Genomic DNA, 20,442 nt, shown 5'->3' with positions numbered 1-20,442 from the left:
CTCCTTTCTCTTGACCCTTCTGATCGAAATATCCTATAATCCTTTCCCTTGGTTCTTTCTCTTTACTTAAGTTTCAGAAGTATGTGCATCTGTGTGTGTGCGTGTGTGTGTGCGTATACACTGAGCTGAACCTGGCGTTCAGACATGTCTAGGCATGGGGTGGGCAGAGGGCTATGGACTGGAAGTGGTGGAGGAGAGATTGTTGTGTCTGAGCTGAGGGAGAACCTGAATTGAGGAGGACAGCAAGGCTCCCACCTTGCAGATTTGCCCAGGTTCGGATTCAAGGACTTAGCCCCGTAGAGGGCGTGGCTACTAGTGGAAGCTGTAGGAACTAGTGAGGTCCTGGGGTGCAGGGCATACCTCAGCGTGTGGTGTACTTCCCTCTCGTGCATGGAACAGTATGGCATGGGGGTGGTGAGGACCCCAAGGAGGGTGTTGACTTGGTCCTCATGTTGGAAGCCGCTGTGTGTGTTCTATGCTCCTGACATCATGGAACATCTCTTATGCAACAGAAGGAAAACTCAGCCCCACTGGGGGTGACTCTGGAACCTCATAACCAAACCCAGGAATGCTATGAGGTCTGCATTTTAAGTCAGGCTACCCAAATGGGCCCCCATATCACTGTTTTTGTGTAACATGGTAGCAACCTGCCAAAATCTTAACTTTTTAAATGTCGATGCCATGCATTATTCCAGGAAAGATATTAGAATCTCTATAACAATACATTTAGTTTAACAAGACTGAAAAAAAAACGATAAGTAAAAAAATTGAGGTCAAAGGAAAATAAGGATATGAAAGACCCGATGAAGCCCAAGGTAAGGTTTGCACATAACGTGCCCTTGTTATGATCCCAAGTGTATGGCTGAGCTTCTCAGCCCCTAAAGCTTGGGAATAAATAAGACTCATGACATGTAAAAGATTAAAAGCAAACCCGTGGTTTGGAGAAGCGCAGCTATTTTTGTTACTGGAGCAGAGATATTTCTCCTGTGGGTCTTCAATAGTAGTCCCAGTGTGATGTAGCAAACAATATCCTCAAAAACACCCATATGGAATATATAATAATATATAATGATGAGCTTCCCAGGGTTGTTTTTCATAGTGTCTTTCAATGTGGTCAAAAATAGTGAAAAAATAAAGCTTAGTAAAAACTTGTATATGGGAAGCAAAAATGGTTCAGTTATTCTTTCCAAAGATCTGGCTGACTTAAAAGGTTGCCTTTAAAACTGAAGGAAAGAGTGGGTGGTGTGTTCTCTAAGCAGTTTTTCATCAATATTACTTTTTGCAATTAAGTTCAGGTTGCTAAGTATAGGCTAGTACTGAGTACTGATGGTCTGTTCTCTAACAAGTAGAACAGACAAAATCATCCTTCAAGGGCCAGTTCCTTGCAGTAGAGATGGGATGGGCATCCTCTTAAGAAAACTGGGAGTCTGACCAGGACGTGCCTGTGCTGAGGCTGGTCTGCCTGCCCACGGAGGTGGGTCACAAAAGTACCTGTTGGCAGGGCCAGATTTTTCCTTAGAGAGCAATTCAGGATCTGTTCTAACCTGTGGATAATGGCTGATGAGATCCCCAAAGTCTTTTTTTTTTAATAGTTATTTTTATTTATTTATTTGGCCATGCTGGGTTGTAGCTCTGGCATGTAGGTTCTAGTTCCCTGACCAGGGATTGAACCCGGGCCCCCTGCATGGGGAGTGCTAAGTCTTAGCCCCTGAACCATAAGGAAAGTCCCTAAAGCCCCAGATTTTATGTCAGTTTTAGCTGTGCTCAGTTGCTTCAGTCGTGTCTGTCTCTTTGCAATGCTATGGACTGTAGCTTGCCAAGTTCCTCTATGCATGGGATTTCCTGGCAGGAACACTGGAGTGGGTTGCATGCCCTCCTCCAGGGGATCTTCCTGTCCCAGGGATTGAACACGCGTCTCCCATGTCTCCTGTGTTGAAGGTGAATTCTTTACTGCTGGGCCACTGGGGAAATCCTAGTCTTAGCTAGGAAAACCTTAAAGCAGATTCATGCATTGCTGAGGTCGTTTACTGTTCAGCTCAGTTCAGTCACTCAGTCATGTCCGACTCTTTGCGACCCCATGAATTGCAGCACACCAGGCCTCCCTGTCCATCACCAACTCCCGGAGTTCACTCAAACTCACGTCCATCGAGTCGGTGATGCCATCCAGCCGTCTTATCCTCAGTCGTCCCCTTCTCCTGCCCCCAATCCCTCCCAGCATCAGAGTCTTTTCCAATGAGTCAACTCTTCACATGAGGTGGCCAACATACTGGAGTTTCAGCTTTAGCATCATTCCTTCCAAAGAATACCCAGGACTGATCTCCTTCAGAATGGACTGGTTGGATCTCCTTGCAGTCCAAGGGACTCTCAAGAGTCTTCTCCAACACCACAGTTCAAAAGCATCAGTTCTTTGGCGCTCAGCTTTCTTCACAGTCCAACTCTTAGATCCATATATGACCACTGGAAAAACCATTGCCTTGACTAGGTGGGCCTTTGTTGGCAAAGTAATGTCTCTGCTTTTGAATATGCCATCTAGGTTGGTCATAACTTTCCTTCACAGGAGTAACTGTCTTTCAATTTCATGGCTGCAGTCACCATCTGCAGTGATTTTGGAGCCCAGAAAAATAAAGTCTGACACTGTTTCTACTGTTTCCCCATCTATTTGCCATGATGTGATGGGACCAGATGCCATGATCTTTGTTTTCTGAATGTTGAGCTTTAAGCCAACTTTTTCACTCTCCTCTTTCACTTTCATCAAGAGGCTTTTAGTTCCTCTTCGCTATCTGCCATGGAGACCCAGGTTTGATTCCTGAGTCGGGAAGATCCCCCGGAGAAGGAAATGGCAATTCACTCTAGTATTCTTGCCTGGAGAATCCCATGGACAGAGGAGCCTGGCAGGCTACAGTCCATGGGGTCTAAAGAGTTGGACACAACTTAGTGACAAAACCACCACCACCACTTTCTGCCATAAGGGTGGTGTCATCTCCATATCTGAGGTTATTGATATTTCTCCCGGCAATCTTGATTCCAGCTTGTGCTTCTTCCAGCCCAGCGTTTCTCATGATGTACTCTGCATAGAAGTTAAATAAGCAGGGTGACAATATACAGCCTTGACGTACTCCTTTTCCTGTTTGTAACCAGTCTGTTGTTCCATGTCCAGTTCTAACTGTTGCTTTCTGACCTGCATATAGGTTTCTCAAGAGGCAGGTCAGGTGGTCTGGTATTCCCATCGCTTTGAGAATTTTCCACAGTTTATTGTGATCCATACAGTCAAAGGCTTTGGCTCACCCTACATTGTACTAAGTATTAATAATAGAGGTGAATTCCTTGCCTTCCTGGCGTTTGGTATCTGCTGGATGGAAGATGGAGAGCATTGAAGTAAATGAATGAATAAATTAAAAAAAAATAATGACAAGCTGTGCTAAGGGCTTGGACAGGGTAAGAAGAGGTGAGGGGAGATCACCACATGGGATGAGGGGAGAAAGACCTTCTGAGGAGGGAGCTTTTAGACTGTGACCTGAACAAGACCCTGACCTTACAAAGGTCTGGGAGAAGAGCCTTTAGGAAGAAGCAATGACAGGAGCCCGGACTGAGGCAGGAAGGGCTTGGTGGGGAAAGCACTGAGGTGGGGAGGCAGCTGGACCTGGGAACGGTGGGAGAAGGCGTGAGATGGGGCTCAGAGGCAGTGGGGGCCTGCTGGAAGGGACCTGGTCAGCACACAAGACTGTCTTGGTTGTCTGAACTTTCTGAACTTGAAGCATTGTACTTGTTTGTGTCGTCTTTAACGTGGCTCGGTTGCAAAGTATGCTGTTAGGGAACTCAATGAGTTCCAGTTGGTTAGTATAATTTGTGTGGGCTTAGTCACTCAGTCGTGTCTGACTCTTTGTGACCCCATCAACTGTAGCCTGCCATGCTCCTCTCTCCATAGGGATTCTTCAGGCAAGAATACTGGAGTGGGTTGCCATGCCCTCAGCAGATCTTCCCAACCCAGGGATTAAACCCAGGTCTCCCGAATGAATTGCAAGCGGATTCTTTACCATCTGAGCCATCAGGGAAGCCCTGGCTAGTATAACAGTTATACTTAAAAGCAGGAGGCAGCAGAGTGATTTTTATGCTGTGTGAATTAGATCTCAGTTAAAAGAAATTATGAGGGCAAGGGTCATATCTTGGTGATCAATGTGGCATAAGCCAGTTGGTGCTCAATAAATTATTTTAATGATTAGAGAAAAAGGCAGATTTTGGAAAGGCTGATGTTCAGTCCTTTGGGTAGTCCTTGTCTAGTGTGGTCAGTTGTCTGTTTCAACCCCTTGTTTGTGACAATGCCCTGTTTATACAGTGAATGCCATCTTTTGGTTTGGTAGTCAGAGTTGTTCTGAGGGTTTTCAGCCCTCCATAAAGTATCAAGTCATTAGGGAACAAGTGAAAATACAAAGAGTGGTACTGTGGGAGCATCTATGCCTTTATCATTCTTCCAGAAAAAAATCTACTTCTCCAAAGGGAAATTCTTACCAACACTAAGTGTTGAGGTCCTGATAAGGGAAACAGTATACCCCTGAGTTGTAATAACCCAAATCTGGCTCTATAGATTGTCTTACAAAGAGAGAACTTCTCTTCTCTGTAAGCAGCTGGTTTCAGGAGTGCCTCCAAACAATTTCTTTGAAGTAGATTGGAATAAGTTCTCCACTTTCTTGATTCTAGCATAATTTTGTTTTAGCAAACCTCTTCTTCTCAATTAGTATAATGCCCAAGGAAGCTTTAGCTGGGAGCAGTTCATGATCACAGATGCCCTAGGAGAGGCCTGTGTGTTGCTGATGGGCTGGGGCACCTCTGTCTATTTCCTTCTCTTTTGCACTGAACCCCCTCTCTGTGGGACTGACAAAAGCCCCACTGTTCACTGAACTCTGAAGAGCTGCTGTGTGAAGTGATGGTTTTCAATTTCAGATGTTCCCTCCTTTTATTAACTTGCTTTTACTTATTTTTAAAAAAATGTTTGTTTGGCTATGCTAGGTCTTAACTGCGGCATTTGGGATCTTCAGTTGCAGCATGTGGGATCTAGTTCTCTGACCAGGGATGGAACCTGGACCCCTTGCATTGGGAGCATGAGGTCTTAGCCAATGGACCACCAGAGAAGTCCCTTAACTTGCTTTATTTTAAATTCTAGAATGGAAGACAAAATTTAGTGCTCTTCCTCAAAGATGGGTAAATAAAGGGCCCTTTGGAAGACGTATTTTTTGGGGAAAAAGTAACTTTAAAATATTCTATCAATACTAAAGTTGACAGAATTATAGAGTAAAATGCCTTATTCTCTCCATTCCTCCCCCAGAATTAAGGAATACCAGCAATAGATGGCCATGTTTTCAGTTTCCTGTGCACTGATAGACATTCATATCTTTATATGTATACATACACATGTATATAGTTTTATTATTTTTCTAATGTCCTACATGATTTTTTGTTTATTTTATTTACAAATTTGGAAAAATTTTGAAATCATTAGATTCATAGAAAGTTGCAGAGACAGTGCAGAGATGTCTCCTGTACCCTAATCCAGTTTCTCCTGATGGGGAGTAGAATATGCCTCTGCAAAATATGCCCACTCTGGCATATTGATCATATTGATTACTTTGAATTAAAGTTACTTAGGAAAACAGCTGGTCCAAGAAGGACGCTCTGACCTCCTTAGTTCCCCTGGAAACAGGAAATCCATCTCCCCATGAAAGGTACCAAGAGGGTAAGGGGCATCCTTACCACCAGAGACTGGAATTTAGGACTGAGAAAGCTGTTTGCACAAAGCTTGTTACTTCTTCACTAATTTGCTACTCCAAACTCAAACCCCTTTGTCTTGTCAGCTCTCCACAAATGTATTGTTTTTTTTGTCTAAAAGATACAAAAGTTCGCTGCTTCGGCCACTTTGAGTCTTGTATTTTTATGGCGCTCCCATATACACAAAATTAATTTTGTTTTTCTCCTGTTAATCTGACTTATATATTCAGTTATTAGATTAGTCAAAGAACCTAGAGGGGAAAAAGGAAAAAAATTTCCACCCTATACCCCTATAGCAAAGCCAGGCAATTAACATTGGTACAGTGTGATTCAGTGGCATTTGACCCCTTGTGTAGGTTTCTGTAACCACCACCCCGGTCAAGATGCGGAACTGCTCCATCACCACAAAGATGGGGTTGTATTGCACTCTATGGTCACACCTCTGCCCTTCCCTCCCCTACCATCTTTAACATCTTGTTGCTCTTTTTTTTTTTTGGATCACACCAAGGCTTGCAGGATCTTAGCTTCCTGATCAAGGACTGAACTCTGGTCCTTGGCGGTGAAAGTGCAGAGTCCTAACCACTGGACCACCAGGAAATTCTCATTTTTTTAAAAACGTGAATTGTTACATGCTATACTTATTGATCTACATTTTTTCCTATCTTAACAATTAGGCCTGGGGAGTTTAAACATTAGCATAGAGATTGTTCTGGGAATGCCTATCCACTGCATATTATTCTGTGTGAGTGTGTCATAATTACTAAAGGACCTAGAGTTTCTTTTTCTCCCATGTTTTGGCTATTATCAACAAATGCTACGTTGAATATCTATGTGCATAGATCTTTGCAATTAATGCAAGTATGTGTATAGAATCAAGTCCTGTGCATGAAATTTCTGTGTCAAAAGGATGTGTGTTATTGATAGATACTATCTAACTGCCCTTCAACACAACTGCATCAGGGCACACTCCCATCAACAATTTATAGGAGCGGGAAGTCCTGCTTTATGGAGTGGTTATTAAAGGCTGGTGACAAGTTTAATTTCATGTTTTTATTAATTCTCACCCTCTGAGTGGAACAGGGCCTCAGATAGTACATTATGACACTGCGGGCAGATTCTTTTTGCAGCAACCTAGCTTTTCTCGACTCTGAATATTCATTGGAAGAAATATGTTGTTCCAGTGAATATTGGAAGCTGAAGCCGAAGCTCCAGTACTTTGACAGGTCACCTACTGCAAGAGCCAACTCATTGGAAAAGACCGGAAAAGATTGAGGGCAGGAGGAGAAGGGGACGAGATGGTTAGACAGCATCACTGGCTCAATGGACATGAGTTTGAGCAGACTCCGGGAGGCAGTGGAGGACAGAGGAGCCTGGTTCGATGCAGTCCATGGGATCACAAAGAATCAGACACAATTTAGTGACTGAACAACAACACGAGTTTTCTACACATGTATTTGTTTTCTAGGGCTGCCACAACAAAGCGCTGCAAACTTGGCTCAGGACAACAGAAATACATCATCTTTTTGGAGACTGACAGTCTGAAGTCAAGGTGATGGCACAGCCATGCACCTCTGCCGGTTTGGGGAAGGGTCTGCCTCAGACCTCTCTCTGAATTTCTAGTACTTCCTTTGCTTGTGGCTGCATAACCCCAGTCTTCACAGGGGATGCTCCCTGTGTGCAGACCTAGGTCCAAATTTCCCCTTTAAAAGGGCACTAGTCCTGTGGGATTGGGGGCCCACCCTACTCCAGTATGACCTCATCTTCACTAAGTACATCTGCAAAGACCCTAATCAGATCACATTCTGAAGTCTTAGGGGTTAAGAATCCAGCTTTTGAACTTTTGGAGTGAGGACACAATTCAACCCATAATGACAAGTGTTACAGATACGAACATGCAACTCCGGGACACACACGGAATGCTTTCTTTTCTCACTCTGCTCAGAATACTTTTCTTTTCCCAATCCCCGGTGTCTAACAGCAGGTCCCACTTTTGACTCAGCCACCCAGAGACAGACCATCCATGCTTTCCCTTCCCAGTTGTTAGTGTGACATGGAGCATGCCTAGAGAGAATCAAGTCAAATTGAGATGAATTCAAGAGACTTGTGTTCATACTGGGCAAAACCAGAGAAGGATTCCCCTGAGAGAATGCTACCTGCCCAGTAGAGCCCATCTTGCCCAAGTGTGCAAGTCTGCAGAATTCAGAGGAATGCTTTTGCTGAGGTCCTTATGACAATGACTAAAGCCCAAGTTAGGCTAACAAGCCTGTACTCCGAAACAGCAATCCTAACAGAGCACTGGAATGTGCTAGGCACTCACCTAAGCTTTTGACCTGTATAAACTCACGTAGACCTCACAATGACCCTACAAAATAAGGTCTGTTAATGACTCAGATAGACAAGTACACTGGGGCACGCGTTTGAGTCATGGTCAGTTCCTGGCCCTTCATTGGTGGGTGAGCCCAGTTCTGCTTCCCGCCCCCCCCCTTTTTTTTAAACATTATTTGTTTATCTGGCTGCGCCAGGTCTTAGTTGCAGCATATGGCATCTGGTTCCCTGACCAGGGATCAAACCTGGGCCTCCTGTATTGGGAGTGCAAAGTCTTAGTCCCTGGACCACCAGGGAAGTCTCTCTACTCATTTTAACTTAGGGGAAGCAACGAAAACTTTATTTCACAATCAGCTGCTAGTGGTGGTGTAAAAGTAACTCAAGAAAATGTGGCTTTTGCACAGCTAGGTATTTGTAAAGGGCTAGAGGGAGAGATGTCTCCTAGCCATATCAAAGTTCGACTTTCTTTTATTTTCTTAGTTTATTTATATTTATTTATTTGGCTGTGCTTTAGTTGCAGCACCTTTTCCAACTTTTAGAGCTTTCTGCATCCCTTAGCATTTGGCCCCCTTCCTCCATTTGCAGCAGCTTTAAGATGGTGTAGGGGTGGAGCTATGCAGGTCAAAGTTCACATATACTATTGAAATTGTTGTGTTACTGAGTCCATGCTCGCTCTGCTCTCCGCACAACAGGCCAATGAATCCATGAGATGAGGGGTTGAGGCAAGGAAGAGACTTTAATCGGGGAGCCAGCTGCCCAAGAAGATGGCAGGCTAGTGCCTCAAAATGACCGTCTTGTCAGGACCTGGTTGCCAGGTTCTTTTATGGATCAGAGATGGCAGGGAGGTGAGGAAAACAAAGCAAAAGAACTATTCAATCCTTGCAAATGTTCCCTGGATAGGCAAGCCTCAGGCAGGGGAATGTGTTAGTCTTACTTTTCTTACACAGTTCTTCACAGGTGGGCAGCTCAGGTTATCTCCCTGAGCAGGCCATTATGTATGCTTATAATAACAAAAAAGTTTTCACGTCACAGAACAGATCCAGTGTATATTTAAAATTAACCCTTCCTGGTTACAACTGTTGTTGTTTAATTGCTAAGTCATGTCTGACTCATACGTGATCCCATGGACTGTAGCCTTCAGGTTCCTCTGTCCAGAAGATTCTCCAGGCAAGAATACTGGAGTGGGTTGCCATTTCCTACTCCAGGGAATCTTCCTGACCCAGAGATCAAACCCTCATCTCTTGAGTCTCCTGCATTGGCAGGTGAGTTCTTGACCAGCTGAGCCACGAGGGAAAGCCAGAAATAAAGAAGACCACTCAAATCAGAACAAAGGCTACTTCTACAAAGCTTGCTGCAGGCAAGAAGTCAGCCTCCATCTTTGCGTCTGGCTGAGACTCTAAGGCAGGCAGGGGAACAGGAAAGTTTTACAGTGAAGAAAGGGAGAAGGTTTTCAGTGTGTTTTGACTGCAGGATTATTGGCCTGGGAGAAGCTGGACGTGGGCTAACTAAAAGTAAGCATCTTAAGTAATTGGTTTGAGAAGCTTGGTAGGGGAGGATAAAAATGTTTTTCCTCTAATCCAACTTAGATTTTCAGACTGGCCTCTTGTAAATTAGACTAACAAAAGATGAATTAACAAGACAGAAACAGTTTATTTAAAAATTTTTTTTATTTTTTTAAATTTATTTTTTTAATATAAATTTATTTATTTTAATTGGAGGCTAATTACTTTACAATATTGTATTGGTTTTGCCATACATTGACATGAATCCGCCACGGGTGTACACGTGTTCCCCATCCTGAACCCCCCACCCACTTCCCTCCCCGTACCATCCCTTTATTATCGTGTGGGAGAAGCTTCAGTGATGAGTAACTCAGAGTGGTCTGAACTTGGGCTTATATCGCATCTTCAAAAAGAAACAATCGATCTGAGGAGAAGTAACAAGACAAAGGAGAAGGGTTTTCGGCTTCTAAAGGTATCAGCTGTGGGAAGGTAAATATATGGGGGAACTAATGGAAGGTAATGGGCTATACGAGCAGGTAAATCTTGGCGCCAACTTTCTGTCTTCTTCATGGCCGTGAAGCTTCCTTGGCAGAGGGGATTTGTGGCATCCTCAAGTTCTCAAAAGTTTCTGCTTTTTGTCAGATACGAGAAAGTCTGGGAAGGTTTCTTTCTGGATCTGTTGATTCTCATTTGGCTCCAACTCAAAATAATCGCTGTGACAGAGTGGAGTATTTTAGGGTGGCATATTCTTTTTTTTTTAAAAATAAACATTTATTTGGCTGTGCTGGGTCTTACTTGAGGCATGCAGGGTTTTTAGTTATGCCATGTGAACTCTTTGTTGTGGTATGTGGGATCTAGTTGCTCAGACAGGGATCGAACCCTGGCCCGCTGCATTGGTAGTGTGGAGTCTCAGCCCCTGGACCATCTGGGAAGTCCTGGTGTCTTCTGATCTCTTCCAGCTTTCTCTGGTTGGTCCTGACTTGGAAGCTGGTGATCACTGACCCAGTCCTAACTGACCTGGGCAGGTTACTGCAGAGATTGCGGGTCAGAGTTTTAGTATTCAATTCGGTCCAGCCCTCACCTATTGGTGTATTCCATCTCACAAATGTTAGAAGGTGGAATCCGATGGTGTTATATTAGGAGTTCTCCTGACTGAGGAGTAAAGACAATAACCCTTATAGCCTGTGTGGTTACAAAAATAATTTGGGCCTCTCTCAGAATTTCTTTTTCCCTATGGTCTTATCTAATGACATTTGCTATGTTTGCCTTTGGGCTCTGCTTACCATGGGGTGGCTAGAGGGACCATGCTCGTATTGACCATTGTTCAGTTGCTGAGTCATGTCCAACTCTTTGTGACCCCATGAACTGCACATGCCAGGCTTCCCTGTCCTTCTCTATCAGATTCATGTCCATTGGATTGATGATGCTATCTAAACATCTCATCCTCTGTCACCCCCTTTACCTTTTGCCTTCAATCTTTCCCAGCATCAGGTGCTTTTCTGATGAGTTGACTCTTTACATCACGTGGCCAATGTACTGGAGCTTCAGCTTCAGCATCAGTCCTTCCAATGAATATTCAGGGTTGATTTGTTTTAGGATTAACTGGTTTGACCTCCTTGCAGACTGAGGGACTCTGGTGCTTTCTGTGGCTGGCTTGGCTTCCTTCCAGTTTCCTCTGCAGTTGAATCTTTTCCATGACTGTGTGATGCTAGAGCTCTCTGCCTCTCCCATCCAAGCCCACTGCGGCTACTGGCAGCCTCTTTCTTTCCACGTGGTGTGACATTCTCCTAGAGATGGTACTTGGAGGGTGATGTTACAATGCCTTGGGAGTGGCCACCCTGAGATTGGCCATCCCAATCCTGTCCTAAGGAAACACATATGCCTAAACTCTGGGTCTTACACATGGGGCTTTGCTGATCAATTACACCACCCGGAAAGCTGTAGAGCCTCTACTCTCACTTTCGCTGTGGATTTTGTTTTTCTTCTATTTTCCACCTTTGCTGTGATATGTGAGTATTGCTCTGACACCCAGTGTGGCCCAGCTCAGGACCACGGGTGGGGAGCCAGGGAAACCTGGGAGAATCAACAGCCCTCTGGGTGGTATCTCCTCCCAGGATGTAAGGTTTGAATACATGGATGGATTGGAGATTTTCAGAGCTGGAAACTATTTGAAAGTGATTCTGCTTGATGAATAAGTGGTAGATTTATATCAAAGAATATTTTAACTCAGCTGGCATTAATTGAGGGCTCTCTGGCTCTGGGGTAAGCATGGGGGGTTGGGGTCTGGCAAAGGTAGTCAGGACCCACAAGGACTTCAGCATTTGCTTGAGAAGAGAGACAAAAACACCAGTGACTATGCAATTCTAGGGAGCATTGTGTGGAAGAGGTTCCACTTTCTGAAAGCCAGTTTGCTGAAAAACTATTCTCAGGGTGGCCAATTAATTAGCCAAACTCCAATGGTGGCCCTCCAACCAAAGTAACTGCAGAACCACCCCAGAGTGGCTCTATCCTGTTTCTAACAAGATACTCAGTTATTTTTCAGGGACAACAGAAGAAAACCACAAGTCACACAGCCAAACTAGGTGCAGAGGAGAAAATTTTGCCCTTAATTAATACCTAGAAGTTTCTCCCCACAGAGGAACCAAAGGACCAGGACTTCACTGGAGCCTGAACCTGGATCCCTTTCAGGAGCGAAGGGTCTGTTGTCCAAGGAGATCTGGTGTTGCACCCCTTTTCCACACTGACCACAGGTGGCCAGCTCCAAAGCCCTCTCGTCATAACCTGCCTACCAGCGTTTCCCCAGACCAGCCTCCCACCCTAACTCCCAAAAGTTTGACCAAACCCCAGATCAGGTGAGAAAATCAACCCACACCTCCCATCTCCTTTCCGGTCCACCTTGCAATAAAGCCTTCTCTTTTCTCAAAAGCCAGGGCCATAGTGTTGACTACTAAGTGCATTGGGCAGCAGACCCTTTTTGGTAACAAAAACGTAGCATTGCTCTCTGAAGGTTGGCAGTTTTTGTTTTTAAAATAATTGTTTTTGCTTTGGCACATGGTGACCTGCAAGGGTGCTTGACAGAGTTGGGGCTTAGCTTTTGGTGAGATGGTGGAGACTCAGTGATGGTGGTGAATTGTATCTGAGCCCTGGCCTTCCATAGAGCAGTGTTGATTGAGAAATCTCCCAGCCTTTTGGGTTCTGAGAAAGGGGGTAACTGTAGATGACCGCTCCACTCTTGCATATCCCATGGCAAGAGCCATCTCCGCACTTCCTCCCATGACTCCCATGAAAATAGGCGATGATTCTGTTGCCTCCCTGCCTCTAGAAAACCCCAGGCCTCCGTCCTTTCCTCTGAGATGCTTCTCATTAGTGGGCATCTTCCTTATAACAGTAGCTTGAATAGAATCATCACCTTAATTGTTCTGGGAATTCTGTCCTTCACACTAACCAGACATCAGCAGGGCCTAGCAGGGGGAGGTTAGATGGTCACATGGTTGCCAGGGAGCCTTGGCAACCCTTGATTTGGAGCAAAAATTGAGCAGACGTGGTGTGCAGTGAGCAAATCGGCCAGGAGGTGGCAGGCGTCCACACCAGAGAGGGCATTAACTGGAAGGACTTTTGTCTTTGGTTAGTCTAATAAGACCAGGGAATGCTCCACTCCAATCTTAGAAGAACCAAGAGCTGAGCTTTCTAATGGGGTGTGTGTGTGTGTGTGTTCAGTTGTGTCTGACTCTTTGTGACCCCGTGGCTGTAGCCTGCCAGGCTCCTCTGACCATGGAATTTTCCACGCAACAATACTGGAGTGAGTTGCCATTTCCTTCTCTAGGGTATCTTCCTGACTCAGGGTTCGAACCCGGCTCTTGAGTCTCCTACATTGGCAGGTGAATTCTTTACCACTAGCGCCACCAGGGAAGCCTATACCCACAGCTAAACATCTAGTTGGAAAGTGATCGTAAATGTGTTGGTTCAGAGTTAGGTCTAGATAGACCATTGAGATGACTCATGGAATATAACCTTCAGCTTTGTATTAACATCTCCATGACTCCCCTATTTAATAAAACCCCAATCTGGTGCCTGGTAAACACAGACTTAACAACTTACTCAGTGATTTTCAGTTGGGTAGAGAGATTATCCCTCTTTTCTCAAGGACAAAGTTCCCTGGACAACTGAGGTGGTTTCATCCAGGATATTGCAATAGGGACAACATTCAGTAATGGGGGTAAGAAGAGGGAGAAAAACTGGGGTTTTATAAAATAGGGGAGTCATGAATGAAGGGTAGAGGTGGGATGTATATTGAAATATGCTAAAGAAGCATGGATTTTTGTAATCAGGCCTTTTCCAGAACACAGGGTCGGGGGTGGGATTTCTCAACCATCACTGCTTTCTGGGAGCACAGGGCTCACATAAGATTTGACATTGTCACCTCAGCCTGTATCCTTCGAAATGGAAAGCGGATTACCGTCTCCTTTTCTGGTACTTTCAATTCCAAGTGTCTGGACATTCTTTAGAAAGGTGTAAACATTTCCACAGAACTGCCATGATGAACATTTTAAAAAGTAGAATTATGTTGTTCCCTAGAAATTCAGTTCTGGCACCTGTATTATCTGCCAGCAAATGAATCTTTTGTCTTCAAGCACACAGTGATTAAACCCTGTTCCCCAACATGTAATGATTTCTTTACAGAAACTACCTTTACAATGAGCATTTCTTTAGAATGGAGTGAAAGTAATTGTGGTTAAATTCACAAATCTTATCTCTGTAATGATTTTAAACAAGAGTTTAGTCTCTAAATTCTTAGGTGCAGCAAATTCAAATTCCCTTATAATTAGAGGCATTTTAATTTTCCTTGCTGCTTTAGATGAGTCATCTTCTATTCATCTTGAAACTCTGGGGCATTCACAAAGAAGCCAAATTAGCTAACAGTACAAGGTGATCAAGGTGAACAACATCAGTGGCCTGGGAATCAGCTCAGAAAGCTCTAGACCTTTATCTTTCCTGGATGGGGATTATTTTACCTGGGATAATTGAACTTTTCATTCATACTTGTGTTGAGAATTACTATGTCCTCTATGGCACTCATATGACAGCTGAATGTCCAGAGTGACCCCCTTCTTATATTGAGGACTAGGCTTGCTGCCTAGTGAGAGTGAAAGAGGAGAGTGAAAATTTGGCTTAAAATTTGACATTCAAAAAATGAATGGCAGTGATAGGACCAGATCATGGCATCTGGTCCCATCACTTCATGGCAAATAGATGGGGAAATAATGGAAACAGTGAGAGACTTTATTTTCTTGGGCTCCTAAATCACTGCAGATGGTGACTGCAGCCATGAAATTAAATGATGCTTGCTCCTTGGAAGAAAAGCTATGACCAACCTAGACTGCATATTAAAAAGCAGAGACATTACTTTACTGACAAAGGCCTGTCTAGTCAAAGCTATGCTTTTTCCAGTAGTTGTGTATGGATGTGAGAGCCGGACCGTAAAGAAAGCTGAGCGCTTTTGAACTGTGGTGTTGGAGAAGACTCTTGAGAGTCCCTTGGACTGCAAAGAGATCCAACCAGTCCATCCTAAAGGAAATCAGTGTTGAATATTAATTGGAAGGACTGATGTTGAAGCTGAGGCTCCAATACTTTGGCCACCTGATGCGAAGAACTGACTCATTGGAAAATACCCTGATTCTGGGAAAGATTGAGGGCAGGAGGAGAAGGGGATGACAGAGGATGAGATGGTTGGATGGCATCACCAACTCGATGGACATGAGTTTGAGTAAGATCCGGGAGTTGGTAATGGACAGGGAAGCCTGGCATGCTGCAGTGCATGGGGTTGCAACAAGTCGGACATGACTGATGAACTGAACTGACTGAATCTTGTTGCCTTTTGTAAATCTGATTGAAAGGAGGTGTGAGACCAGGAGACAATGTCCTCAAAGAGACTTGAATCTCATAAATATCTCTGCCTCACATTTCTCTGACAGGCGCATGGGAATTAGACTGAGCTTGTTGACCATAATGACCTGAGGTCTCAGTTCTCCTTCAGAACTCCACTCTTATTAGAGAGTTTGAGAAATGCAAATCAGAGCTACACTGAGTCGAAACTAAAACATTTACACTGGTCAGAATGGCCATCATCAAAAATTCTACAAACAATAAATGCTGCAGAGGGTGTACGGAAAAGGGAACCCTCCTGTACTGTTGGTGGAAATTGGTACAGACACTATGGAGAACAATATGCTGCTGCTGCTAAGTTGCTTCAATCGTGTCCAACTCATTTGCCACCTCATGGACCACAGCCCGCCAGGCTCCTCTGTCCATGGGATTCTCCAGGCAAGAATACTGGAGTGGGTTGCCATTTCCTTCTCCAGGAGAACAATATGGAGATTCCTTAAAAAGAAACTAAAAATAGTACTACCGTATGATCCAGCAATCCTATTCCTGGGCATAAATCCAGAGAAAACCATAATCCAAAAACATACATGAGCCCCAATGTTCATTGCACACTATTTACAATAGCCAAGACATGGAAGCAACCTAAATGTCTGCTGACAGAGGAATGGATAAAGACAACTTGCTACATATATCTAATGGGCCACACTGTAAAAACCACTGCTCCAAGGCAAGAAGATGTAGAATTATAGGGTATATGTGGAAACCAGTACTTTGGCCACTTGGGTTCCAGTGGAAGATTTGTGCAAACCTGGGAATTCGTGGAGATGAGACTAAAAAGGCAGTTCAGAGCCATGTGCATTCCTGTCACCTTAAATTAATAGTTTCATAATTAAAAAAAAAATAAAGGTACCATGTACAATCCTAGGGGGAAATTTCAGCTAATATGTCTGATGAGAAAAATGTGCTATTCCCTAGGGTAGATTGCATTACTGACCCCAACTCTTTTTATTTTTTGTCTGTGTTGCTTGTGGGATCTTAGTTTCTTGACCAAGGATGGAACTCATGCCCTCTGCAGTGAGTGCGGAGTCCTAACCACTGGACCATCAGGGAATTCCCACTTGACCCCAACTCTTGCCTCACCTGTATCCATGCCCTTTGCCGTGTGACCTTGAACTTCTTCCTTGAAAGTGCAACACATTTCCCTGCCCTTGGACACTGCGTTTAGCTATGTGCTTTGGTTTGGCCAAGAGAATGAGGCAGAAGTGAAGGTGCCAAGTCTGTGCCTAGGCCGAGTGATCTTGGGTTTCCACTTAATCTTGGAAGACTGTGCCTGGACTGGGAGACTGGTCCAGGGAGCCTGAGAGACACACATGGAGCAGAACTATCTCAGTTAAGCACAGACTAGACTAGTCATTCCCCCAAACCCCTAGGTGCGTAAGCAAATAATAGCTGTTATTGTTTCAGCCACTGAGTTTTGGGATGGTCTGTTTACTCAGCAATAATTTACTGATGCTTCCTCTTTAAAACATGTATGTGATTTGAATGTATTCTTTTAGGCTACCTTATCAAAACACCAAATTTGTTCTTTTTCTTTGTATAAAAGAAGCTTAAATGAAATTTGTTATACTTGCAATTTTGCTGATAGTCTTCCGAGAAATATCGAATACATCACCCAGATAATTCTTTTATAAGAGAATCTGCTGAAACTGCTGGGCTTTTTTTCACATCTTCCTCTGTGGTTTTCTTGATTTCAGGCACAGGAAGAGCCCCCTCATTGGCTGGGACTTATTCTGACAGATCTAATGAGCAGTCCATTATGTTGTCAGCTCATTGATTAAGAGTGTCTTCAGTGTGAGAGAAGATCATTGTCATCGAAATTTCCCTGATCCTGGCTATCTTTCCTAATAAACTGGGTGCAAAAGAAAACCTACACTTGAGAACAAAGAGAGCTGTTAAACTAAATAGTGGTTCCAGCCAGATAGTGGTTTAACATTTATAAAACACTGCACCTTAATTTTTCATAAATACCATTGAGTTGACTTATAGTTAGAGCCTTGGTTTGTATCCTAATGTTGGTTTCAGAGATCAGAGTGTTACACCAGGTATAAACCTAGTTTGTTGCCTGTTAGAGACAGCAAAGGGCGTCTTAGGGCTATTGGGCAATGTGACTCATTCTGGAAGCTAACAGACCTTGATTCATTCTCTGTCCTGGCACACAAGTCTCTGTAGTCTGATCTTTTCCAGGAGTGGTTACGCCTTGGTAAAAAGGTCTATGTAGTCAAACGTATGGTTTTGCTAGTAGTCATGTACAGATATGAGATCATAAGGAGGACTGAGCACCAAAGAACTGATGCTTTTGAATTGTGGTGCTGGAGAAGACTTGAGAGTCCCTTGGACAGCAAGGAGATCAAACCAGTCAATCCTAAAGGGAAGCAACACTGAATACTCATTGGAAGGACTGATACTGAAGCTGAAGCTCCAATACTTTGGCCACCTGATGTAAAGAGCCGATTCACTGGAAAATACCCTGATGCTCGGAAAGATTGAAGGCAAGAGGAGAAGGGGACGACAGAGGATGAAATGGTTGGATGGCATCACCAATTCAATGGACATGAGTCTGAGCAAACTCTGGGAGACAGTGAAGGACAGGGAAGCCTGGCGTGCTGCAGTCTATGGGGTTGCAGAGTCGGACATGACCGACTTTGGAAGGGCTCCAAGCCTCTCAGTGCAGCTGACCCTTTGGAATTGTGATGCTCACAGATTTTCTTTATCAAAGTGACTTCTGGGTCCAAGTGTCCAGCCACACAATTATCTGCTTTGTAGGCTCCTCTTGAACCTTCCTTGACTCTATTTCATAAGGGTGTATTTCGGCTCCCTCCCATGGAGAAATGTCAGGAAAACGACTGTTCTCTACACTGATACTTAAATTTCAGTTTGGATAAGAGTCACCTAGAGAGCTTGTTAAATCACAGATTCCTGGCCTTACCACACAGATGCAGTTATTCTGGGGTGCAGCTTGAGAATTTGTATTGCTAATGAGTTCCCAGGTGATACTTACGTGGATGGTGTGTAGTTGTTGTTGTGTTTGTTCAGTCGCTCAGTTGTGTCTGTCTCTTTGCGACCCCACAGACTGTAGCCTGCCAGGCTCCTCCATCCATGGGATTTCCCAGGCAAGAATGTTGGAGTGAGTTGCCGTTTCCTTCCCTAGGGGATCTTCCCAACCCAGGGATCAAACCTGTGTCTCTTGGGTCTCTGCATTGGCAGGTGGATTCTTTACCACTGAGCCACTTGGGAAGCAATGGTCTGCAGACCTCACTTCAAATAGTACAATTGCATCTGCCTTTTGAATTCTTACCCCCAATTCCTTCTCACTCAGTTCTCTGAGCCATTTCCTTCCCATGCTTACAGGTTTTTATCATCCAAACCCATTTCTGTTGGAGGAAGCTCTGACTCTGCCGACTCTTTAACTTCCAACAGACTCTTGGTCAGTTCTCTTAGCAAGCATCAGTGGGGTAACAGCCTCCATGGTAAGCATTTTTCTTCTCTGTGCAAAAGCCACCAGTCAGGGCACACCTGAAGCCTTCTCTCCACTATAAAGCTTTCCCACACATTTGCCTGTTTTTTGAGTTTCTTAATGCAAGTAATGATGGCTACAAGCTCTGAATGAACAGTCTTTGCTTTTCTCATTTGGTTGATCTTCATGTATTTATACTTAAGTTATAGTTCCCATATAATAGAAAGTACCCATTTGAAGCGTACCTTCTATTTTGCTACATAACTACCATTCCCATTAAGATATAGAACATTTTCATCACTCCGAAAAGTTCCCTTGTGCCTCTTTGAGATCAGGCCCCACCCTCCTCTGGAGCTCCAGGCGAGCACTGATCTGTATTCTGTCCTTGTAATTCTGAATGCAGTTTTTTTTTTTTTAAGTATTTATTTATTTCGCCTGCCCTGGGTCTCAGTCGAGACTTGTGGGGTCTTTGTCGTGGCAGGCATGTGGGATCTGGTTCCCCGACCAGGGATCAGACCAGGGGCTCCCTGCACTGGGAGCAAGGAATCTTACCCCCCTGGACCACCTGGGAGGTACCCTGAATGCAGTTCTTTGATAAATCTCCCTGGTCGTGTCCCCCACCCCCACCCCAACCCCACCGATTCCTGCTTGGTTTTTCTCTTCTCCACTTTGAAATTTTCTATGAGTCCCCACTCAGGACTCTTGTGGGTAGATGTTCTCAGTTCTGATTTTTACTGCTCTAACTCTATCTGCTATCTTTCTGGGCTTAAAAAATTTATTACCTTTAGATGGCCTTTCTTGCTCTCCTGTGCTATTGTGGTTTTATTGTTCAAATAAAAAAGCTGTAACCTGTCAAAATCGGTGGGGATATAAACAAGAAATTGTCTTTATTTCTTTCCATCATTGCCTCTAGCCACACCTTGTCAGTTTCTTCTTTCCTGCCCTTTAATAAAATCTTGGGCAGATTCCTTAACTTTACTTCCTTTTGGCTTGTCTCATCCTGGGTAGAACTTTATAGTTGATTTAAGCTCTTACCTCCCCTCCATCCTGTGGCTCCAGGGACCTGTCGTGTCGTGGGGCTGGAAACTTAGTCCGCTCAGGAGGTATAGTGTTCTCCTTTCTCCACATCGGGCTCTTCCTGAATTGAGATCAGGGAGTGAAACTGAGTCCCTCTGAAACTGAGTTCCTCTGCTGAGTTTATGATTAACCTCTCTATCCAAAATTGTATTCCCTTTCTTGTCCAGCACGTGTTTTCCTCAAGATTGAGGAATATCAAAGAGAAGGGGAAATTGAAAGCGAGCAGGACCCTGTGGGAGCCTCCCTGGGCATGAAAGCCTTTCCATATCTTCCATTTCTTGCTTGTAGAAAAAAGGTTTCAGCCTCCTAGACCTTCCCTGAGTTCCAAAGTGCAGATTCAAACAGTTATTTTAGTACTAATTAGAGGAGTGAGGGAATGCA

Source organism: Capra hircus, chromosome 26 (genome assembly GCF_001704415.2).
Source record: "Capra hircus breed San Clemente chromosome 26, ASM170441v1, whole genome shotgun sequence".
Classification (NCBI taxonomy): Eukaryota; Metazoa; Chordata; class Mammalia; order Artiodactyla; family Bovidae; genus Capra; species Capra hircus.
Note: the sequence above shows the minus strand (reverse complement) of the source record.